The sequence below is a fragment of the Oncorhynchus tshawytscha genome, unplaced genomic scaffold, assembly GCF_018296145.1.
Source record: "Oncorhynchus tshawytscha isolate Ot180627B unplaced genomic scaffold, Otsh_v2.0 Un_contig_13782_pilon_pilon, whole genome shotgun sequence".
Taxonomy (NCBI): domain Eukaryota; kingdom Metazoa; phylum Chordata; class Actinopteri; order Salmoniformes; family Salmonidae; genus Oncorhynchus; species Oncorhynchus tshawytscha.
The window spans coordinates 4308-28050 of NW_024608504.1; the positions used below are offsets into that span (position 1 = coordinate 4308).

A 23743-nucleotide genomic window follows, 5' to 3' on the forward strand; every position below is an offset into this window, starting at 1 on the left:
TTCTAGAACACATACAGTCTAGTATGTACCCAGTATGTTCTAGAACACATATAGTCTAGTATGTACCCAGTACGTTCTAGAACACATACAGTCTAGTATGTACCCAGTATGTTCTAGAACACATATAGTCTAGTATGTACCCAGTATGTTCTAGAACACATATAGTCTAGTATGTACCCAGTATGTTCTAGAACACATATAGTCTAGTATGTACCCAGTACGTTCTAGAACACATATAGTCTAGTATGTACCCAGTATGTTCTAGAACACATATAGTCTAGTATGTACCCAGTATGTTCTAGAACACATATAGTCTAGTATGTACCCAGTATGTTCTAGAACACATATAGTCTAGTATGTACCCAGTCCGTTCTAGAACACTTATAGTCTAGTATGTACCCAGTACGTTCTAGAACACTTATAGTCTAGTATGTACCCAGTATGTTCTAGAACACTTATAGTCTAGTATGTACCCAGTCCATTCTAGAACACTTATATTCTAGTATGTACCCAGTCCGTTCTAGAACACTTATAGTCTAGTATGTACCCAGTATGTTCTAGAACACTTATAGTCTAGTATGTACCCAGTCCGTTCTAGAACACGTATAGTCTAGTATGTACCCAGTATGTTCTAGAACACCTATAGTCTAGTATGTACCCAGTATGTTCTAGAACACTTATAGTCTAGTATGTACCCAGTCCGTTCTAGAACACTTATAGTCTAGTATGTACCCAGTATGTTCTAGAACACCTATAGTCTAGTATGTACCCAGTATGTTCTAGAACACTTATAGTCTAGTATGTACCCAGTCCGTTCTAGAACACTTATAGTCTAGTATGTACCCAGTATGTTCTAGAACACTTATAGTCTAGTATGTACCCAGTCCGTTCTAGAACACTTATAGTCTAGTATGTACCCAGTCCGTTCTAGAACACTTATAGTCTAGTATGTACCCAGTCCGTTCTAGAACACTTATAGTCTAGTATGTACCCAGTCCGTTCTAGAACACTTATAGTCTAGTATGTACCCAGTCCGTTCTAGAACACATATAGTCTAGTATGTACCCAGTCCGTTCTAGAACACTTATAGTCTAGTATGTACCCAGTCCGTTCTAGAACACATATAGTCTAGTATGTACCCAGTATGTTCTAGAACACATATAGTCTAGTATGTACCCAGTCCGTTCTAGAACACTTATAGTCTAGTATGTACCCAGTCCGTTCTAGAACACTTATAGTCTAGTATGTACCCAGTCCGTTCTAGAACACTTATAGTCTAGTATGTACCCAGTCCGTTCTAGAACACTTATAGTCTAGTATGTACCCAGTATGTTCTAGAACAGTATGTTATAGAACACTAGTATGTACCCAGTATGTTCTAGAACACTTATAGTCTAGTATGTACCCAGTATGTTCTAGAACACTTATAGTCTAGTATGTACCCAGTATGTTCTAGAACACTTATAGTCTAGTATGTACCCAGTCCGTTCTAGAACACTTATAGTCTAGTATGTACCCAGTATGTTCTAGAACACTTATAGTCTAGTATGTACCCAGTCCATTCTAGAACACTTATAGTCTAGTATGTACCCAGTATGTTCTAGAACACATATAGTCTAGTATGTACCTAGTATGTTCTAGAACACATATAGTCTAGTATGTACCCAGTATGTTCTAGAACACTTATAGTCTAGTATGTACCCAGTATGTTCTAGAACACTTATAGTCTAGTATGTACCCAGTATGTTCTAGAACACTTATAGTCTAGTATGTACCCAGTCCGTTCTAGAACACTTATAGTCTAGTATGTACCCAGTATGTTCTAGAACACATATAGTCTAGTATGTACCTAGTATGTTCTAGAACACATATAGTCTAGTATGTACCCAGTATGTTCTAGAACACTTATAGTCTAGTATGTACCCAGTATGTTCTAGAACACTTATAGTCTAGTATGTACCCAGTCCGTTCTAGAACACTTATAGTCTAGTATGTACTGTTGAACAGTTCAACTCCTAGACAGATCAAAAGGAAAACCACAGAGCAGGCATCACCCTGTTCCAGAGGAAATCGTTGACAGCCATAAACAACACACAAAATAGTAGTTTCCTGTTCCTCCCCTGGATTTAACAGGATTTAGCTGGACAGACTATTGGGAGAAATGCGTTTTGAGTCTAGACACTTTACATGGTTCTATAATCCACTTAGACTGTTGCTCATGTGAACCTATGTGTCTCTCCCTCTGTAGGATGTGGCTTGTTCATGTGAACCTCTGTGTCTCTCTCTCTGCAGGATATGGCTTGTTCATGTGAACCTCTGTGTCTCTCTCTCTGCAGGATATGGCTTGTTCATGTGAACCTCTGTGTCTCTCTCTCTGCAGGATATGGCTTGTTCATGTGATCCTCTGTGTCTCTCTCTCTGCAGGATATGGCTTTGTGGACTTTGACACTCAGACAGCAGCCCAGAAAGCTGTAGCCTCTCTGAAGGCCAGCGGAGTCCAGGCACAGATGGCCAAGGTACAGATACTCACTGTGATGAGGATGAGGTACAGGTACTCACTGTGATGAGGTACAGGTACTCACTGTGATGAGGGTGAGGTACAGGTACTCACTGTGATGAGGATGAGGGGGAGGTACGGGTACTCACTGTGATGAGGATGAGGGTGAGGTACAGGAACTCACTGTGATGAGGATGAGGTACAGGAACTCACTGTGATGAGGATGAGGGTGAGGTACAGGTACTCACTGTGATGAGGTACAGGTACTCACTGTGATGAGGATGAGTTACAGGTACTCACTGTGATGAGGATGATGGTGAGGTAGAGGTACTCACTGTGATGAGGATGAGGTACAGGTACTCACTGTGATGAGGATGATGGTGAGGTACAGGTACTCACTGTGATGAGGATGAGGTACAGGTACTCACTGTGATGAGGGTGATGGTGAGGTACAGGTACAGGTACTCACTGTGATGAGGGTGAGGTACAGGTACTCACTGTGATGAGGGTGAGGTACAGGTACTCACTGTGATGATGAGGGTGATGATGGGGTACAGGTACTCACTGTGATGAGGGTGAGGTACAGGTACTCACTGTGATTATGAGGGTGATGATGGGGTACAGGTACTCACTGTGATGAGGATGAGGTACAGGTACTCACTGTGATGAGGAGGAGGTACAGGTACTCACTGTGATGATGAGGGTGATGATGGGGTACAGGTACTCACTGTGATGAGGATGAGGTACAGGTACTCACTGTGATGAGGAGGAGGTACAGGTACTCATTGTGATGAGGATGAGGTACAGGTACTCACTGTGATGAGGATGATGGTGAGGTACAGCTACTCACTGTGATGAGGAGGAGGTACAGATTCTCACTGTGATGATGGTGAGGTACAGGCACTCACTGTGATGAGGATGAAGTATAGGTACTCGCTAGGATGATGGTGATAGTGAGAGATTCAGACCACTTGACTTTATCCACATTTTGTTACGTTACATCCTTAACATGTATTAAATTATCCCCACCCATCATCAAGCTACACACAATACCCCCCATAATGACATCACAACACCCCATAATGACATCACAACACCCCATAATGACATCACAATACCCCCCATAATGACGGTCACAACACCCCATAATGACATCACAACACCCCATAATGACATCACAATACCCCCATAATGACATCACAACACCCCATAATGACATCACAATACCCCCATAATGACATCACAACACCCCATAATGACATCACAATACCCCCATAATGACATCACAACACCCCATAATGACATCACAACACCCCATAATGACATCACAACACCCCATAATGACATCACAACACCCCATAATGACATAATGACATCACAACACCCCATAATGACATCACAATACCCCATAATGAATCACAACACCCCATAATGACATCACAATACCCCATAATGACATCACACCCCATAATGACATCACAATACCCCATAATGACATCACAACACCCCATAATGACATCACACACCCCATAATGACATCACAACACCCCATAATGACATCACAACACCCCCATAATGACATCACAACACCCCCATAATGACAATACCCCCATAATGACATCACACCCCCATAATGACATCACAATACCCCCATAATGACATCACAACACCCCATAATGACATCACAATACCCCCATAATGACATCACAACACCCCATAATAATGACATCACAACACCCCATAATGACATCACAATACCCCCATAATGACATCACAACACCCCATAATGACATCACAACACCCCATAATGACATCACAACACCCCATAATGACATCACAACACCCCATAATGACATCACAACACCCCCATAATGACATCACAACACCCCCATAATGACATCACAATACCCCCATAATGACATCACAATACCCCCATAATGACATCACAATACCCCCATAATGACATCACAATACCCCATAATAACATCACAACACCACATAATGACATCACAATACCCCCATAATGACATCACAATACCCCATAATGACATCACCCCATAATGACATACCCCATAATGACATCATAATGACATCACAACACCCCATAATGACATCACAACACCCCATAATAACATCACACCACCCCATAATGACATAACAACACCCCATAATGACATCACAATACCCCATAATAACATCACAACACCCCATAATGACATCACAATACCCCCCATAATGACATCACAATACCCCATAATGACATCACAATACCCCATAATGACATCACAATACCCCATAATGACATCACAACACCCCATAATGACATCACAACACCCCATAATAACATCACACCACCCCATAATGACATAACAACACCCCATAATGACATCACAATACCCCATAATGACATCACAATCCATAATGACATCACAACACCCCATAATGACATCATGACATAACAATACCCCATAATGACATCACAATACATAATGACATCACAATACCCCATAATGACATCACAATACCCCATAATGACATCACAACACCCCATAATGACATCACAACACCCCATAATAACATCACAACACCCCATAATGACATCACAACACCCCATAATAACATCACAACACCCCATAATGACATCACAATACCCCATAATGACATAACAATACCCCATAATGACATCACAATACCCCATAATGACATCACAACACCCCATAATGACATCACAATACCCCATAATGACATAACAATACCCCATAATGACAAAGCAAACAGGTTTTTAGAAATGTTTGCAAATGTGTAAAAAAAATACAAAAGTTAATATCACATTTCCATAAGTATTCAGACCCTTTACTCAGTACTGTGTTGAAGCACCTTTGGCAGTGATTACAGCCTCCAGTCTTCTTGGGTGTGATGCTACAAGCTTGGTACACCTGTATTTGGGGAGTTTCTCCCATTCTTCTCTGCAGATCCTCTCAAGCTCTGTCAGGTTGGATGGGGAGCGTCGCTGCACAGCTATTTTCAGGTCTCTCCAGAGATGTTAGATCGGGTTTCAAATAAGGTATTTAAATTATATATATATTTTTAGATATGCTAAAATTTACTTTGTCATTATGGGGTATTGTGTGTAGATTGATGAGGACAAACATTAATTCAATCCATTTTAGAATAAGGCTGTAATGTAACTAAATGTGGAAAAAGTCAAGGGGTCTGAATACCTACGGAATGCACTGTATCTTCATATTCAGTAGAACCTATTGACCAGTACACTGTAGGATACAGTCAGTATAACCTATTGACCAGTACACTGCAGGATACAGTCAGTAGAACCTATTGACCAGTACACTGTAGGATACAGTCAGTATAACCTATTGACCAGTACACTGTAGGATACAGTCAGTAGAACCTATTGACCAGTACACTGTAGGATACAGTCAGTAGAACCTGTTGACCAGTACACTGTAGGATACAGTCAGTAGAACCTATTGACCAGTACACTGTAGGATACAGTCAGTAGAACCTATTGACCAGTACACTGTAGGATACAGTCAGTATAACCTATTGACCAGTACACTGCAGGATACAGTCAGTAGAACCTATTGACCAGTACACTGTAGGATACAGTCAGTATAACCTATTGACCAGTACACTGTAGGATACAGTCAGCTCTGGATTGGTGGAGAGAGAGACTGAATAGCCTGGTTTCCTTACAGAACCAATAGCTTTGTATTAGAGAGAGAGAGAGACTGAATAGCCTGGTTTCCTTACAGAACCAATAGCTTTGTATATATATATACAGACACAGACAGACAGACAGGCAGGCAGGCAGGCAGGCAGGCAGGCAGGCAGACAGACAGTTTGTCAGTGTCATGTCTCTACAAGGTCACGCTCACAACAGCAACAAGGTAAACAGCTTCAGATAATAACCGCATCACCCACTCATCTCTCCTCATCTCTCCTCCTCTCTCCTCCTCTCTCCTCATCTCTCCTCCTCTCTCCTCCTCTCTCCTCATCTCTCCTCCTCTCTCCTCATCTCTCCTCCCTCTCTCCTCATCTCTCCTCCTCTCTCCTCCTCTCTCCTCCTCTCTCCTCATCTCTCCTCCTCTCTCCTCATCTCTCCTCCTCTCTCCTCATCTCTCCTCCTCTCTCCTCATCTCTCCTCCTCTCTCCTCATCTCTCCTCATCTCCTCTCTCCTCCTCTCCTCATCTCTCCTCATCTCTCCTCATCTCTCCTCATCTCTCCTCTCACCTCCTCTCTCTCTCCTCCTCACTCCTCTCCTCTCTCCTCATCTCTCCTCCTCTCTCCTCTCTCCTCATCTCTCCTCCTCTCTCCTCTCTCACTCTCTTCTCCTCACTCCTCTCTCTCTCCTCCTCTCTCTCCAGCTTTCAGTGAAAGGTGACTTCCTGTTCCATCTTGAATGTTATCTATTATCTCAGACATCTCAATCCTTTCCCTTCTCACGGAACATTGGTAAGATGGTTAGACGTGTTGGTTTGTGCATTGGAGGGGATTGTCAATGTCTTGGTTAGAGTGTTACTGAAAAGCTGTTTGTTGAAAAGATTAGCTCGTTGGATAAACAAACAGTTTGACTAGAGTAATCATTTTAATGATCCTCTCACTTGTATTATATTTATGCCATAAGTAGTTGAATTGAAGAGAATAAACTATTCAGCCACTCTGTTAGTTCAGTGGATACATTATATAATGTGTCTATGTAAACCTTCTCCTCTGTCCTGCCATGTGCTGGCTCAGGTTATTATACTGTAGTGGTGATGCCTCTCCTCTCCTCTCCTCTCCTCTCCTCTCCTCTCCTCTCCTCTCCTCTCCTCTCCTCTCCTCTCCTCTCCTCTCCCCTCTCCTCTCCTCTCCTCCTCTCCTCTCCTCCTCTCCTCTCCTCTCCTCTCCTCTCCTCTCTCCTCCTCCTCTCCTCTCCTCTCCTCTCCTCTCCTCTCTCCTCCTCTCTCCTCTCCTCTCCTCTCCTCTCCTCTCCTCTCCTCTCCTCTCCTCTCCTCTCCTCTCCTCTCCCTCCTCTCCCTCTCCTCTCTCCTCTCCTCTCCTCTCCTCTCCTCTCCTCCTCCCACTCCCACCCTCCACTCCCTCCTCTCCTCTCCTCTCTCTCCTCTCCTCTCCTCCCCTCTCCTCTCCTCCTCTCCTCTCCCCCCCTCTCCTGTCTGCTCGTCTCCTCTCCTCTGCTATCTCCTCTCCTCTCCCCTAATGCCCTCCCCTCTCCTCTCCTCTCCTCCCCTCCCCACTCCTCTCCTCTCTCTTCCTCCCAGTGTATGAGACTATAGACTGTAATGGTGATTAGGGGTGCAGCTGGAAGGCTCCTCTTAGATTAGATCCCTATACACTAGTATTACTCTTAAACATGTCCTGCATTCTCTCTCTCTCTCTCTCTCTCTCTCTCTCTCTCTCTCTCTCTCTTTCTCTCTTTATATCTCTCCTCTCTCTCTCTCTCTCTCTCTCTCTCTCTCTCTTTCTCTCTTTATATCTCTCCCTCTCTCTCTCTCTCTCTCTCTCTCTCTCTCTCTCTCTCCTCCACCGTTATCTCTTTGCTATCAGTGTGCATAGTGATTCAACTAGGCCGACTATATCTTATGTTGATTTTAAGGGATGGAGTGGATGGTTATTAGTGTCTGTGACCTCTGTGTCAGCCACTATGACAGTCTCCACATCATGTGTTGCTCCCACAGAGTCATTAGCAACACTGCTGAGGACAGAGAGAGGGGAGAGGAGAGGGGAGAGAGAGAGGAGCAGGTGAGGGGGGAGAAGAGGAGAGGGGGTGAGGGGAGTGAGAGAGGTGGAGTTGGGGGAGAGAGTGGAGAGGAGGAGAGGGGGGGGAGAGGAGGAGAGGGGAGTGAGAGAGGTGGAGTTGGGGGAGAGAGTGGAGAGGAGGAGAGGGGGAGAGGAGGGAGAGGGGAGTGAGAGAGGTGGAGTTGGGGGAGAGAGGAGAGGGGAGTGAGAGGAGGAGGAGGAGGAGAGAGAGAATGGGGAGGAGAGGGGAGAGAATGGAGAGGAGGAGAGGGGAGCGAGAAGAGGAGGAGGAGGGGGGGGGTACAGGCTCCAGCACACTAATTACTGACCTGACCTTGACCAGGGTCTCCTGTCACTGTCTGCATGTCACCCCTTGTACCTGTTTCTCTCTAGGTTTCCAATACCTGCCCGTGGGGATATTATCAGCATTATCTCTCCCTCACATCCTTTTGTCTTTGTCTCAGTCCTTCTATTGCTGTTGACAACATCCTGAATGACATTCCCTCAGAACTGCTCTGTGTTGTGTTGCCAGCTTTCGGTGTGGTGTGGTCTCAAGCTGATTGATTGAAAACAGATGCCTCATCTTTTATAGTGTGGTGGACTGACTGTGTGATGACTATTTAGTGATGGCTGTTTAGTTATGTCTGTTTAGTGATGTCTGTTTAGTTATGACTGTTTAGTGATGGCTGTTTAGTTATGACTGTTTAGTGATGGCTGTTTAGTTATGTCTGTTTAGTGATGGCTGGAGTTAGTGATGGCTGAAATGGATGGTTGGAGTTAGTGATGGCTGAAGTTGGTGATGGCTGTTTAGTAATGGCTGGAGTTAGAGATGGCTGTCATGTTATGGGGGAAAAAACAGTACAGGACTCTCTCTCTCTCTCTGTCTCTCTCTCACTGTCCCTGTCTCTGTCTCTCTCACTGTCCCTCTCTCTGTCTCTCTCTCACTGTCCCTGTCTCTGTCTCTGTCTCTGTCTCTTTCTCTCACTCTTATTTCAAACATGAAATGTTCCCAGCTTTGGAAAACATAATCAGTTCTTCTGTCGTTGTCTGGTACAACAATCCCCTGTTCTCCTGTTGTATTGTTCAACAATCCCCTGTTCTCCTGTTGTATTGTACAACAATCCCCTGTTCTCCTGTTGTATTGTTCAACAATCCCCTGTTCTCCTGTTGTATTGTACAACAATCCCCTGTTCTCCTGTTGTATTGTACAACAATCCCCTGTTCTCCTGTTGTATTGTACAACAATCCCCTGTTCTCCTGTTGTATTGTACAACAATCCCCTGTTCTCCTGTTGTATTGTACAACAATCCCCTGTTCTCCTGTTGTATTGTTCAACAATCCTCTGTTCTCCTGTTGTATTGTTCACTAATCCCCTGTTCTCCTGTTGTATTGTTCAACAATCCCCTGTTCTCCTGTTGTATTGTTCAACAATCCCTGTTCTCCTGTTGTATTGTACAACAATCCTCTGTTCTCCTGTTGTATTGTTCAACAATCCCCTGTTCTCCTGTTGTATTGTACAACAATCCCCTGTTCTCCTGTTGTATTGTTCAACAATCCTCTGTTCTCCTGTTGTATTGTACAACAATCCCCTGTTCTCCTGTTGTATTGTACAACAATCCTCTGTTCTCCTGTTGTATTGTTCAACAATCCCCTGTTCTCCTGTTGTATTGTTCAACAATCCCCTGTTCTCCTGTTGTATTGTACAACAATCCTCTGTTCTCCTGTTGTATTGTACAACAATCCCCTGTTCTCCTGTTGTATTGTTCAACAATCCCCTGTTCTCCTGTTGTATTGTACAACAATCCCTGTTCTCCTGTTGTATTGTTCAACAATCCCTGTTCTCCTGTTGTATTGTACAACAATCCCTGTTCTCCTGTTGTATTGTTACAACAATCCCCCTGTTCTCCTGTTGTATTGTACAACAATCCCTGTTCTCCTGTTGTATTGTTCAACAATCCCTGTTCTCCTGTTGTATTGTACAACAATCCCCTGTTCTCCTGTTGTATTGTACAACAATCCCCTGTTCTCCTGTTGTATTGTACAACAATCCCCTGTTCTCCTGTTGTATTGTACAACAATCCCCTGTTCTCCTGTTGTATTGTACAACAATCCTCTGTTCTCCTGTTGTATTGTTCAACAATCCTCTGTTCTCCTGTTGTATTGTACAACAATCCCCTGTTCTCCTGTTGTATTGTTCAACAATCCCCTGTTCTCCTGTTGTATTGTACAACAATCCCTGTTCTCCTGTTGTATTGTACAACAATCCCTGTTCTCCTGTTGTATTGTACAACAATCCCTGTTCTCCTGTTGTATTGTTGTATTGTTCAACAATCCCTGTTCTCCTGTTGTATTGTACAACAATCCCTGTTCTCCTGTTGTATTGTACAACAATCCCTGTTCTCCTGTTGTATTGTACAACAATCCCTGTTCTCCTGTTGTATTGTTCAACAATCCCTGTTCTCCTGTTGTATTGTACAACAATCCCTGTTCTCCTGTTGTATTGTTCAACAATCCCTGTTGTATTCTCCTGTTCTCCTATTGTATTGTACAACAATCCTCTGTTCTCCTGTTGTATTGTTCAACAATCCTCTGTTCTCCTGTTGTATTGTACAACAATCCCCTGTTCTCCTGTTGTATTGTTCAACAATCCTCTGTTCTCCTGTTGTATTGTTCAACAATCCCCTGTTCTCCTGTTGTATTGTACAACAATCCCCTGTTCTCCTGTTGTATTGTACAACAATCCCCTGTTCTCCTGTTGTATTGTTCAACAATCCTCTGTTCTCCTGTTGTATTGTACAACAATCCTCTGTTCTCCTGTTGTATTGTTCAACAATCCTCTGTTCTCCTGTTGTATTGTTCAACAATCCCTGTTCTCCTGTTGTATTGTTCAACAATCCCTGTTCTCCTGTTGTATTGTACAACAATCCCTGTTCTCCTGTTGTATTGTACAACAATCCCTGTTCTCCTGTTGTATTGTTCAACAATCCCTGTTCTCCTGTTGTATTGTTCAACAATCCCTGTTCTCCTGTTGTATTGTTCAACAATCCCTGTTCTCCTGTTGTATTGTTCAACAATCCCTGTTCTCCTGTTGTATTGTACAACAATCCCTGTTCTCCTGTTTATCTGTTCAACAATCCCCTGTTCTCCTGTTGTATTGTTACAGCCCACAGATGGTTCAACAATCCTCTGTTCGTTTCCTGTTGTATTGTACAACAATCCCCTGTTCTCCTGTTGTATTGTACAACAATCCCCTGTTCTCCTGTTGTATTGTACAACAATCCTCTGTTCTCCTGTTGTATTGTTCACTAATCCCCTGTTCTCCTGTTGTATTGTACAACAATCCCCTGTTCTCCTGTTGTATTGTACAACAATCCCCTGTTCTCCTGTTGTATTGTACAACAATCCCCTGTTCTTTATCTGTTCACAACCCAACCTCAAGGAATACAGCCCACAGATGGCTTTCCTCTCTGGACGTTTACATGTGTAGTTGTACCAGTTTAACCCTTAACTCTCCACTGTAGCTGGTTGTTTGCATGTGTAGTTGTACCAGTTTAACCCTTAACTCTCCACTGTAGCTGGTTGTTTACATGTGTAGTTGTACCAGTTTAACCCTTAACTCTCCACTGTAGCTGGCCCCCGTCCAGGACATGTGTTCTATCTTCATGTCTGATGGCCAGAGGTAAACGAACAGGTGAAATTTAGTTAATGGGAGAAGATGGGGTTTGTGTGCTTCAGAGGCGAGAACAGGCCCCAATGGAATTATGGGTAATGTAGTCTGAATGAGAGTAACTCCAAGCCTCCAGATATCAGTGGGCCTGCATTAGCAGCTGCGTGGGACAGGAGAGGGCTTTTAGTGGGGACCACTCAGACACAGCCTGTCAAACCAGCCTCACTCAATCATCCCAGTGAGGGAACCCAGGGACCTATGAATGGGTTGGGATGGACTGGGCCTGGAGAAGAGCAGACAGAGAGAGGACTAAGAGCCCTCAGAAAACAGCCTGAGTACCAGATACTCATCCACCAAGGACAGCCTCAGACAACAAAGGACTCCCAGGGGGGCTGAGTAGTGGTTGCCTGGGGGAGAGGAAGACCAGACAGACAGAGAGACAGAGACAGACAGACAGACAGACAGACAGACAGACAGACAGACAGACAGACAGACAGACAGACAGACAGACAGACAGACAGACAGACAGACAGACAGACAGACAGACAGACAGACAGACAGACAGTAGTGTAGTAACAGCTGCTGCTGCTGTTTAGGGGAACAGAGTGTTCTAGGCAGGAACATGAAAGGGAAGGATGGAAGGGAGGGAGGTTTGGGATATACAGTCCAGCCTGTCTCACAGCCAGTCCGGGGGTTGTGGGTCACCCTAACTTCCTCTAGCTGATCCTGGATCAGGACCTGTTGTTCCAACCCAACAACTCACTGTCAGAACACTAGTAACTATCCATTAGAGCACCAGTACCCACCAGACAACATCAGGACACCAGTAACTACCAGACAACATCAGGACACCAGTAACTACCAGACAACATCAGGACACCAGTAACTACCAGACAACATCAGGACCAGTAACTACCAGACAACATCAGGACACCAGTAACTACCAGACAACATCAGGACACCCACCAGACAACATAACAGTAACTACCAGACAACATCAGTAACTACCAGACAACATCAGGACACCAGTAACTACCAGACAACATCAGGACACCAGTAACTACCAGACAACATCAGGACACCAGTAACTACCAGACAACATCAGGACACCAGTAACTACCAGACAACATCAGGACACCAGTAACTACCAGACAACATCAGGACACCAGTAACTACCAAACAACATCAGGACACCAGACAACATCAGGACATCAGGACACCAGTAACTATCCATCAGGACACCAGTAACTATCCATCAGGACACCAGTAACTATCCATCAGGACACCAGTAACTACCAGACAACTCAGGACACCAGTCCATCAGGACACCAGTACCAGACAACATCAGGACACCAGTAACTATCATCAGGACACCAGTAACAACATCAGGACACCAGTAACAAACATCAGGACACCAGTAACTATCCATCAGGGACACCAGACAACATCAGGACACCAGACAACATCAGGACACCAGTAACTATCCATCAGGACACCAGTAACTATCCATCAGGACACCAGTAACTATCCATCAGGACACCAGTAACTATCCATCAGGACACCAGTAACTATCCATCAGGACACCAGTAGCTATCCATCAGGACACCAGTACCCACCAAACAACATCAGGACACCAGAAAACATCAGGACACCAGTAACTACCAGACAACATCAGGACACCAGTAACTATCCATCAGGACACCAGTAACTATCCATCAGGACACCAGTAACTATCCATCAGGACACCAGTAGCTATCCATCAGGACACCAGTAACTATCCATCAGGACAACTAATCCATCAGGACCAGACAACCAGTAACTAGTAACCATCAGGACACCAGTCAGGACACCAGTAGCTATCCATCAGGACACCAGTGGCCATATCAGAGTGGCCTATCACCAGTAGCTATCCATCAGGACAGTGACCTATCAGAGTGGCCTATCAGAGTGGCCTATCAGAGTGGCCTGTCAGAGTGGCCTGTCAGAGTGGCCTATCAGAGTGGCCTATCAGAGTGGCCTATCAGAGTGGCCTATCAGAGTGGCCTATCAGAGTGGCCTATCAGAGTGGCCTGTCAGAGTGGCCTATCAGAGTGGCCTATCAGAGTGGCCTATCAGAGTGGCCTATCAGAGTGGCCTATCAGAGTGGAGAAAAACATTGGAGAAAATGCATCCTATAATATTTGAACATGTAAATAGCTGTTCTATCATTCAGCCTACAGTAGGAGCCAACGTGTGGTGTTCAATGTTAGTTTTACATTCCATGAGACTTTTGAAAGAAAAAAACATGCCGAGCTTTGACCGTAACCCGTTAATCCACTTGTCCTTCAGACAAGACGGTGACTGGAAATGTTGTTGAGTTGTTTGATGCCAGAAACCACTTCACAAAATAAAATGCCTTATTATTCAATACCATTATTACAAGAGAATCAGACATATATGCTCCCCTCTGCCTATTGACTACTTATCTTATTCAAGCCTGTCTCGAAATACAGCACTGCCCCTTTAAGACAACAAAAAGGTCTTTGCCTGTCGTGGGATATTAATAACCAAAAGGAGATCAAGACGATCAAACTTTAGTGTAGCTGGTCAACAATCACCCGGAAGTGATCGCTGAGAACCCACAATCACCCGGAAGTGATCGCTGAGAACCCACAATCACCCGGAAGTGATCGCTGAGAACCCACAATCACCCGGAAGTGATCGCTGAGAACCCACAATCACCCGGAAGTGATCGCTGAGAACCCACAATCACCCGGAAGTGATCGCTGAGAACCCACAATCACCCGGAAGTGATCGCTGAGAACCCACAATCACCCGGAAGTGATCGCTGAGAACCCACAATCACCCGGAAGTGATTGCTGAGAACCCACAATCACCCGGAAGTGATCGCTGAGAACCCACAATCACCCGGAAGTGATCGCTGAGAACCAGGGTCATCATTATACAGGGTCATCTTCTCAGTTTGCCACTCCATAACACACAGATACTAATGCAACATGGGACACTGGGTCCTCCTCACAAGTCTAGTGTTCATCTGCGTGTGGGAGAGAAACTGGAGGGATGGTTCACCTGGCCCTGGTAGACATGCCAGCATTTCCCAGACACTAATCATTCAATGGAAAATCAGGCAGTAGGGTTTTATCACCAGGCCATCTTATATCAATTGCCAGCGTTAAGCCCCAGAGGCCCAACTCAGTCACACAGACACAGATGAGAGAGTACTAATCAAAGCTATTTGATGCATAAACAGTATTAAAACATAATCTTTTAATTTTCTACCGTACAGTGGGGCAAAAAAAAGTATTTAGTCAGCCACAAATTGTGCAAGTTCTCCAAGTTGAAAGTCCGTGTTGCCCAGCAACAGGCCAAAAACATCACTGCTCTATAGGAGATCTGCATGGAGGAATGGGCCAAAATACCAGCAACAGTGTGTGGAAACTTTGTGAAGACTTACAGAAAACGTTTGACCTCTGTCATTGCCAACAAAGGGTATATAACAAAGTATTGAGATAAACTTTTGTTATTGACCAAATACTTATTTTCCACCATAATTTGCAAATAAATTAATTAAAAATCCTACAATGTGATTTTCTGGATTTTTTTTTCTCATTTTGTCTGTCATAGTTGAAGTGTACCTATGATGAAAATTACAGGCCTCTCTCATCTTTTTAAGTGGGAGAACTTGCACAATTGGTTGCTGACTAAATACTTTTTTGCCCCACTGTATGTGCACTTAGATGAGGGCATGGAAGAAAATGACTATTAAAGTGTGTGAATAGGGGCTTGTTTACATGTAGTTATGCTGTTGTTAAACAGTATGTGATGTACGTAACAATGAAAAAAGAGCTTCCATTCTCCCAGCACACATGAACAATAGGCCGAGACCCACTTGTAGGGAGAAGCATGGATTCGTTCCAAAGAGCAGTTCTCAATCAGCACAGAGAGATGTGGATGTTAATCCTCTTCTCTCGTCTCCTCTCCTATCCACTCTTCTCCTCTCCTCTCCTCTCCTATCCCCTCTTCTCTTCTCATCTCCTCACCTATCCCTTCTTCCCTCCTCTCCTATCCCCTCTTCTCCTCTCCTCACTTATCTCCTCTTCTTCTCTCCTCTTCTATCTCCTTTTCTCCTCTCTATCCCTTCTCCTCTTCTATCTCCTTTTCTCTCCTCTCCTCTCCCCTCTCCTCTCCTCTCCTCTCCTCTCCTCTCTCTCCTCTCCTCCTCCTCTCCTCTCCTCTCCTCTCCTCTCCTCTCCTCTCCTCTCCTCTCCTCTCCTCTCCCCTCTCCTCTCCTCTCCTCTCCTCTCCTCTCTCCTCTCTCTCCTCTCCTCTCCTCTCCTCCCTCTCTCTCTCTCCTCTCCTCTCCTCCTCTCCTCTCCTCTCCTATCCTCTCTTCTCCTCTCCTCTCCCTCTCCTCTCTCTCCTCTCCTCTCCTCCCCTCCTCTCCTCTCCTCTCCTCCTCTCCTCTCCCTCTCCTCTCCTCTCCTCTCCTCTCCCCTCTCCTCTCCTCTCCTCTCCTCTCCTCTCCTCTCCTCTCCTCTCCTCTCCTCTCCTCTCCTCTCTTCTCCTCTCTTCTCCTCTCCTCTCCTCTCCTCTCTCTCTCCTCTCCTTCCTCTCCTCTCCTCTCCTCCTCTCCTCTCCTCTCCTCTCCTCTCCTCTCCTCTCCTCTCCTCTCCTCTCCTCTCCTCTCCTCTCCTGTCCTGTCCTGTCCTGTCCTGTCCTGTCCTGTCCTCCTCTCCTCTCCTCTCCTATCCCCTCTTCTCCTCTCCTCTCCCATCCCCTCTTCTCCTCTCCTCTCCCATCCCCTCTTCTCCTCTCCTCTCCTATCCCCTCTTCTCCTGTCCTCCCCTCTTCTCCCCTAACTTCTCAATTAAAGACATGCCCTGAAGCCATCCATCCAAAATTCAATATAGTACACCAAGCCAAACCCAGTTTGACTAGAGTACAAAGAGATCAGCAAAAAAATGAAAGGCATTAACATTATTAAGAATGTCTTAAATCAACTGTAATGTAATATAATATGAAATATGAAACTCCTTTTCCCCAAGATCAGAAACAAGCCAGTCAGCATTCAGCCAGTCAGTTGTTACACCAGCCAGCATTCAGCCAGTCAGTTGAGTTATACCAGCCAGCATTCAGACAGTCAGTTGTTACACCAGCCAGCATTCAGACAGTCAGTTGAGTTATAATAGCCAGCATTCAGCCATTCAGTTGAGTTATACCAGCCAGCATTCAGACAGTCAGTTGAGTTATACCAGCCAGCATTCAGACAGTCAGTTGAGTTATACCAGCCAGCATTCAGACAGTCAGTTGAGTTATACCAGCCAGCATTCAGACAGTCAGTTGAGTTATACCAGCCAGCATTCAGACAGTCAGTTGAGTTATACCAGCCAGCATTCAGACAGTCAGTTGAGTTATACCAGCCAGCATTCAGACAGTCAGTTGAGTCAGTTGAGTTATACCAGCCAGCATTCAGACAGTCAGTTGAGTTATACCAGCCAGCATTCAGACAAGTTGAGTTATACCAGCCAGCAAAGTCAGTTGAAATTAAGCCAGCATTCAGAAGCTGTACAGCCAGCATTACAGTCAGTTATTAACCAGGGCTTTGATTCATAGACAGTCAGTTAAAGCTAACACAACATGATGCCCAGTCACCTTATTAATTCAGCCAGCATTACTGAGATAAGCATTGCAGTTAAAGCATTCAGCCAGTCAGTTGAGTTATACCAGCAGGATTCACCTTTTGTTTTCAAGTCAAGTTATACCAGCCAGCAAAAATGATAAAATGCATAAGAAATATGCTTCAGACAGTCGTCAGCCATCAGTTGTTATACCAGCCAGCATTCAGACAGCTCTTCTCCACATTCAGACCGATGGCATTCACAGATATACCAGCCAGAATTCACAAATGGGCCTTTCCAGCAGCAGACAGCGTTGTGTGATGCAGAGCATTCAGACAGCTACTGAGCATTGTGACTGATGCTGAGCTACTGAGCAGCCAGTGACGGATGCTGAGCTACTGAGCATTGTGACGGATGCTGAGCTGACTGAGCGTTGTGACGGATGCTGAGCATTCAGAGCATTGTGACTGATGCCAGCTACTGAGCATTGTGACTGATGCTCAGCTACTGAGCATTATGACTGATGCCAGCAGCTCACTGAGCATTGTGACTGATGCTGAGCTACTGAGCAGTTGTGACTGATGCTGAGCATTCAGACAGCAGTTGAGTGATGCTGAGCCTGAGCATTGTGACGGATGCAGTTGTTATACCTGAGCCACTGATGCAGACTTGAGTGACTGATGCTGAGCTACTGAGCATTGCCAGACTGATGCTGAGCTACCAGCCAGCATTGTGACTGAGCTGAGCTACTGAGCATTGTGACTGATGCTGAGCTACTGAGCATTGTGACTGATGCTGAGCTACCAGCATTGTTGTGAGCTATGAGCAGCCAGGATGCTGAGCTACTGAGAGTTGTGACTGATGCTGAGCTACATTCAGCATTGTGACTGATGCTGAGCTACTGAGCATTGTGACGGATGCTGAGCTACTGAGCATTGTGACAGGATGCAGAGCTACTGAGCGTTGTGACTGATGCTGAGCTCAGACTGAGCATTGTGACTGATGCTGAGCTACTGAGCATACTGAGCATGCGAGCATTGTGACTGATGCTGAGCTACTGAGCATTGTGACGGATGCTGAGCTACTGAGCATTGTGACTGATGCTGAGCTACTGAGCATTGTGACTGATGCTGAGCTACTGAGCATTGTGACTGATGCTGAGCTACTGAGCATTGTGACTGATGCTGAGCTATTCAGCATTGTGACGGATGCTGAGCTACTGAGCATTGTGACTGATGCTGAGCTGCTGAGCTATGCTGCTACAGCATTGTGACTGATGCTGAGCTACTGAGCATTGTGACGGATGCTGAGCTACTGAGCATTGTGACTGATGCTGAGCTACTGAGCATGACGGATGCTGAGCTACTGAGCATTGTGACTGATGCTGAGCTGAGCTGCTGAGCTACTGAGCATTGTGACTGATGCTGAGCTACTGAGCATTGTGACTGATGCTGAGCTACTGAGCATTGTGACTGATGCTGAGCTACTGAGCATTGTGACTGATGCTGAGCTACTGAGCATTGTGACTGATGCTGAGCTAGCTGTGACGGATGCTGAGCTACTGAGCATTGTGACGGATGCTGAGCTACTGAGCATTGTGACGGATGCTGAGCTACTGAGCATTGTGACGGATGCTGAGCTACTGAGCATTGTGACTGATGCTGAGCTACTGAGCATTGTGACGGATGCTGAGCTACTGAGCGTTGTGACTGATGCTGAGCTACTGAGCATTGTGACGGATGCTGAGCTACTGAGCATTGTGACGGATGCTGAGCTACTGAGCATTGTGACTGATGCTGAGCTACTGAGCTACTGAGCATTGTGACTGATGCTGAGCTACTGAGCATTGTGACTGATGATGCTGAGCTACTGAGCATTGTGACTGATGCTGAGCTACTGAGCATTGTGACTGATGCTGAGCTACTGTTGTGACTGATGCATTGTGACTGATGCTGAGCTACTGAGCGTTGTGACGGATGCTGAGCTACTGAGCGTTGTGACGGATGCTGAGCTACTGAGCATTGTGACTGATGCTGAGCTACTGAGCGTTGTGACTGATGCTGAGCTACTGAGCGTTGTGACGGATGCTGAGCTACTGAGCATTGTGACGGATGCTGAGCTACTGAGCATTGTGACTGATGCTGAGCTACTGAGCATTGTGACGGATGCTGAGCTACTGAGCATTGTGACGGATGCTGAGCTACTGAGCGTTGTGACTGATGCTGAGCTACTGAGCACGGATGCTGACGGATGCTGAGCTACTGAGCATTGTGACGGATGCTGAGCTACTGAGCATTGTGACGGATGCTGAGCTACTGAGCATTGTGACGGATGCTGAGCTACTGAGCATTGTGACTGATGCTGAGCTACTGAGCATTGTGACGGATGCTGAGCTACTGAGCATTGTGAGCATTGTGGATGCTGAGCTACTGAGCATTGTGACTGATGCTGGATGCTGAGCTACTGAGCATTGTGACTGATGCTGAGCTACTGAGCATTGTGACGGATGCTGAGCTACTGAGCATTGTGACTGATGCTGAGCTACTGAGCATTGTGACGGATGCTGAGCTACTGAGCATTGTGACGGATGCTGAGCTACTGAGCGTTGTGACTGATGCTGAGCTACTGAGCGTTGTGACTGATGCTGAGCTACTGAGCATTGTGACGGATGCTGAGCTACTGAGCATTGTGACGGATGCTGAGCTACTGAGCATTGTGACTGATGCTGAGCTACTGAGCATTGTGACTGATGCTGAGCTACTGAGCATTGTGACTGATGCTGAGCTACTGAGCATTGTGACTGATGCTGAGCTACTGAGCGTTGTGACTGATGCTGAGCTACTGAGCATTGTGACGGATGCTGAGCTACTGAGCATTGTGACTGATGCTGAGCTACTGAGCATTGTGACTGATGCTGAGCTACTGAGCATTGTGACTGATGCTGAGCTACTGAGCATTTGACTGATGCTGACTGATGCTGAGCTACTGAGCATTGTGACGGATGCTGAGCTACTGAGCATTGTGACTGATGCTGAGCTACTGAGCATTGTGATGCTGATGCTGAGCTACTGAGAGCATTGTGACTGATGCTGAGCTACTGAGCATTGTGACTGATGCTGAGCTACTGAGCGTTGTGACTGATGCTGAGCTACTGAGCGTTGTGACTGATGCTGAGCTACTGATGGTTGTGACGGATGCTGAGCTACTGAGCGTTGTGACGGATGCTGAGCTACTGAGCATTGTGACGGACGCTGAGCTACAGAGCATTGTGACTGATGCTGAGCTACTGAGCATTGTGACGGATGCTGAGCTACTGAGCATTGTGACTGATGCTGAGCTACTGAGCGGATGCTTGTGACTGATGCTGAGCTACTGAGCATTGTGACTGATGCTGAGCTACTGAGCGTTGTGACTGATGCTGAGCTACTGAGCATTGTGACTGATGCTGAGCTACTGAGCATTTGTGACTGATGCTGAGCTACTGAGCATTGTGACGGATGCTGAGCTACTGAGCGTTGTGACGGATGCTGAGCTACTGAGCGTTGTGACTGATGCTGAGCTACTGAGCATTGTGACGGATGCTGAGCTACTGAGCGTTGTGACTGATGCTGAGCTACTGAGCATTGTGACGGATGCTGAGCTACTGAGCATTGTGACGGATGCTGAGCCTTTTCTTGTTGTGCCAGCCAGCCTACATTATTTCTCAGGTCCTTTTCTCGTTGTGCCAGCCAGCCTACTTTTCTGTGGTAAAACAAAAGATCAACTTTAAGTAAAACGTTTTGACAGTATTGGAGAAAAAAAACATCCCGAGGCTATTTTCCAAATACCCCCCAGGAGTAGAAGGTATAAACTGTATACTGCCCAAGCCTACGGCAAATTGTTGTTTTTTGATTGGTCAAGGTTATGATTCTGTGACTGTCTGATTGGTCCAAGGTGAGGCGTGACATGGTTCCCAATCAGAGGCAGTTTTTTAACGTTGTCTCTGATTGGGGATCATATTTAGGTAGCCATTTTCCCTTTTGTGTTTGTGGGTTCTTGGTTTCTATGTTTAGTTGCCTGTCTGCACTACTCATATTAGCGTCACGGTTCGTTTTGTTATTTAGTTTGTTTGTTCAGTGTTTCATTCTTAAATATGTACGCATAACACCCTGCACCTTGGTCTCCTTACGATCGTGATAATATGGAGGGGGGGGGGGGATCCATACTGGGACATATTGCATGAATGGATGGATGCTATACCGATCAATGGAACAATACGTTTCTAACATTAATGTGCACCAGGGTATTTATTAATGATTCTTTAAACTACTTCTACTAGTTTGATGCTTGTATATATTTGTTATTAATCTCCCTTATTAGCAGACTTTCTAAAATTTCAAACCTTTCTCTAGTAAAGGCGACTTATTGTAATGAAGGATATCAGCTTAATGCCTGTGATAAGTGATCGGTACTGTCGGTGTCGATCATTTTAGCTTTAGTGTCCAACCTCTACTGTGCGGGTGTGGATATCTATCAAAGTTGGTGGACAGCAGCGGCCAAACGTTTTCCCGAGGGAGGAAGGAAGGAAGGGAGAGAGGGTTGGAGGTAGAGAGAGAGAGGGAGAGAGAGAGGGAGATGGAGAGGTAGAGAGAGAGGGAGATAGAGAGGGAGAGGTAGAGAGAGGGAGAGGTAGAGAGAGAGAGGGAGATAGAGAGGGCGATAGAGAGGGAGAGAGGGAGATAGAGAGGGCGATAGAGAGGGAGGGAGGTAGAGAGAGAGAGGGAGAGAGGTAGAGAGGGAGGGAGGTAGAGAGGGAGGGAGGTAGAGAGGGAGGGAGGTAGAGAGAGGGAGATAGAGAGGGAGGGAGGTAGAGAGAGGGGAGAGAGAGAGGGAGGGAGGTAGAGAGAGGGAGAGAGAGAGAGAGGGAGGGAGGTAGAGAGAGGGAGAGAGAGAGAGAGAGGGAGGGAGGTAGAGAGAGAGAGGGAGAGAGAGAGAGAGGGAGATAGAGAGGGCGATAGAGAGGGAGAGAGGGAGATAGAGAGGGCGATAGAGAGGGAGGGAGGTAGAGAGAGAGAGGGAGATAGAGAGAGGGAGGGAGGTAGAGAGGGAGAGAGAGAGAGAGAGAGGGAGGGAGAGAGAGGAGGAGAGAGAGAGAGGGAGGGAGGTAGAGAGAGGGAGAGAGAGGGAGGGAGGTAGAGAGAGGGAGAGAGAGAGAGGGAGGTAGAGAGAGGAGAGAGAGAGGGAGGGAGGGAGATAGAGGGCGATAGAGAGGGAGGGAGGTAGAGGGAGAGAGGGAGGGAGGGAGGTAGAGGGAGAGAGGGAGGGAGGGAGGTAGAGGGAGAGAGAGAGAGAGGGAGATAGAGAGGGAGGGAGGTAGAGAGAGGGAGATAGAGCTGGAGGGAGGTAGAGAGATAGAGAGAGAGCACACTCCTCCAGAATATAACATCACACATCAACTGCTGTAACCTTTTAGGTTGTCTCAACAGAGATGCCCAGAGGAACCACATGAGGCTCTCTCTCTCTCTCTCTCTCTCTCTCTCTCTCTCTCTCTCTCTCTCTCTCTCCTCTCCCTCACAAATCTTGCTGCTGTGATGGCACACTGTGGAATTTCACCCAGTAGATATGGGAGTTTTTCGAAATTGGATTTGTTTTCGATTTTTTTGTGGATCTCTGTAATCTGAGGGAAATATATCTCTCTAATATGGTTATACATTGGGCAGGAGGTTAGGAAGTGCAGCTCAGTTTCCACCTCACTTTGTGGGCAGTGAGCACATAGCCTGTCTTCTCTTGAGAGCCATGTCTGTCTACGGTGGCCTTTCTCAATAGTAAGGCTATGCTCACTGAGTCTGTACATAGTCAAAGCTTTCCTTAAGTTTGGGTCAGTTACCTGGATACCTAGTTACCTGGTTCTCTCTCCTGATGTCTCTCTCTCTCTCTCTCTCTCTCTCTCTCTCTCTCTCTCTCACTTCTCTCCCCATCTCCCTCTCGCTCCCTAAAGTACAAAAGGAAAATAAATAAGCATCTCTCTCTCCTCTGTTCCCCCAACCCTCTCCCTCCCTCTCTCTCTCTAGTTGCTCTCCATCTCTCTCTTTCTCTCTGGCCTCTGTTCCCCCAAATCTCGCTGCTCTCTCTCTTAGTTCCTCTCCATCTCTCTCTTTCTCTCTCTCCTCTGTTCCCCCAACCCTCTCCCTCCCTCTCTCTCTCTTAGTTCCTCTCCTCTAATC

General features: G+C 45.9%; 1 long non-coding RNA gene across 1 annotated transcript in view; it reads left to right on the forward strand.

Moving 5' to 3' along the window:
- Nucleotides 1–2403: 2403 nt before the first annotated feature.
- LOC121843574 overlaps nt 2404–23743 on the forward strand; it is a 47483-nt gene continuing 26143 nt past the window's right edge. The window contains exon 1 of the long non-coding RNA XR_006081661.1: nt 2404–2516. This is a non-coding gene — a long non-coding RNA (uncharacterized LOC121843574). The remainder of the gene's footprint in view (nt 2517–23743) is intronic.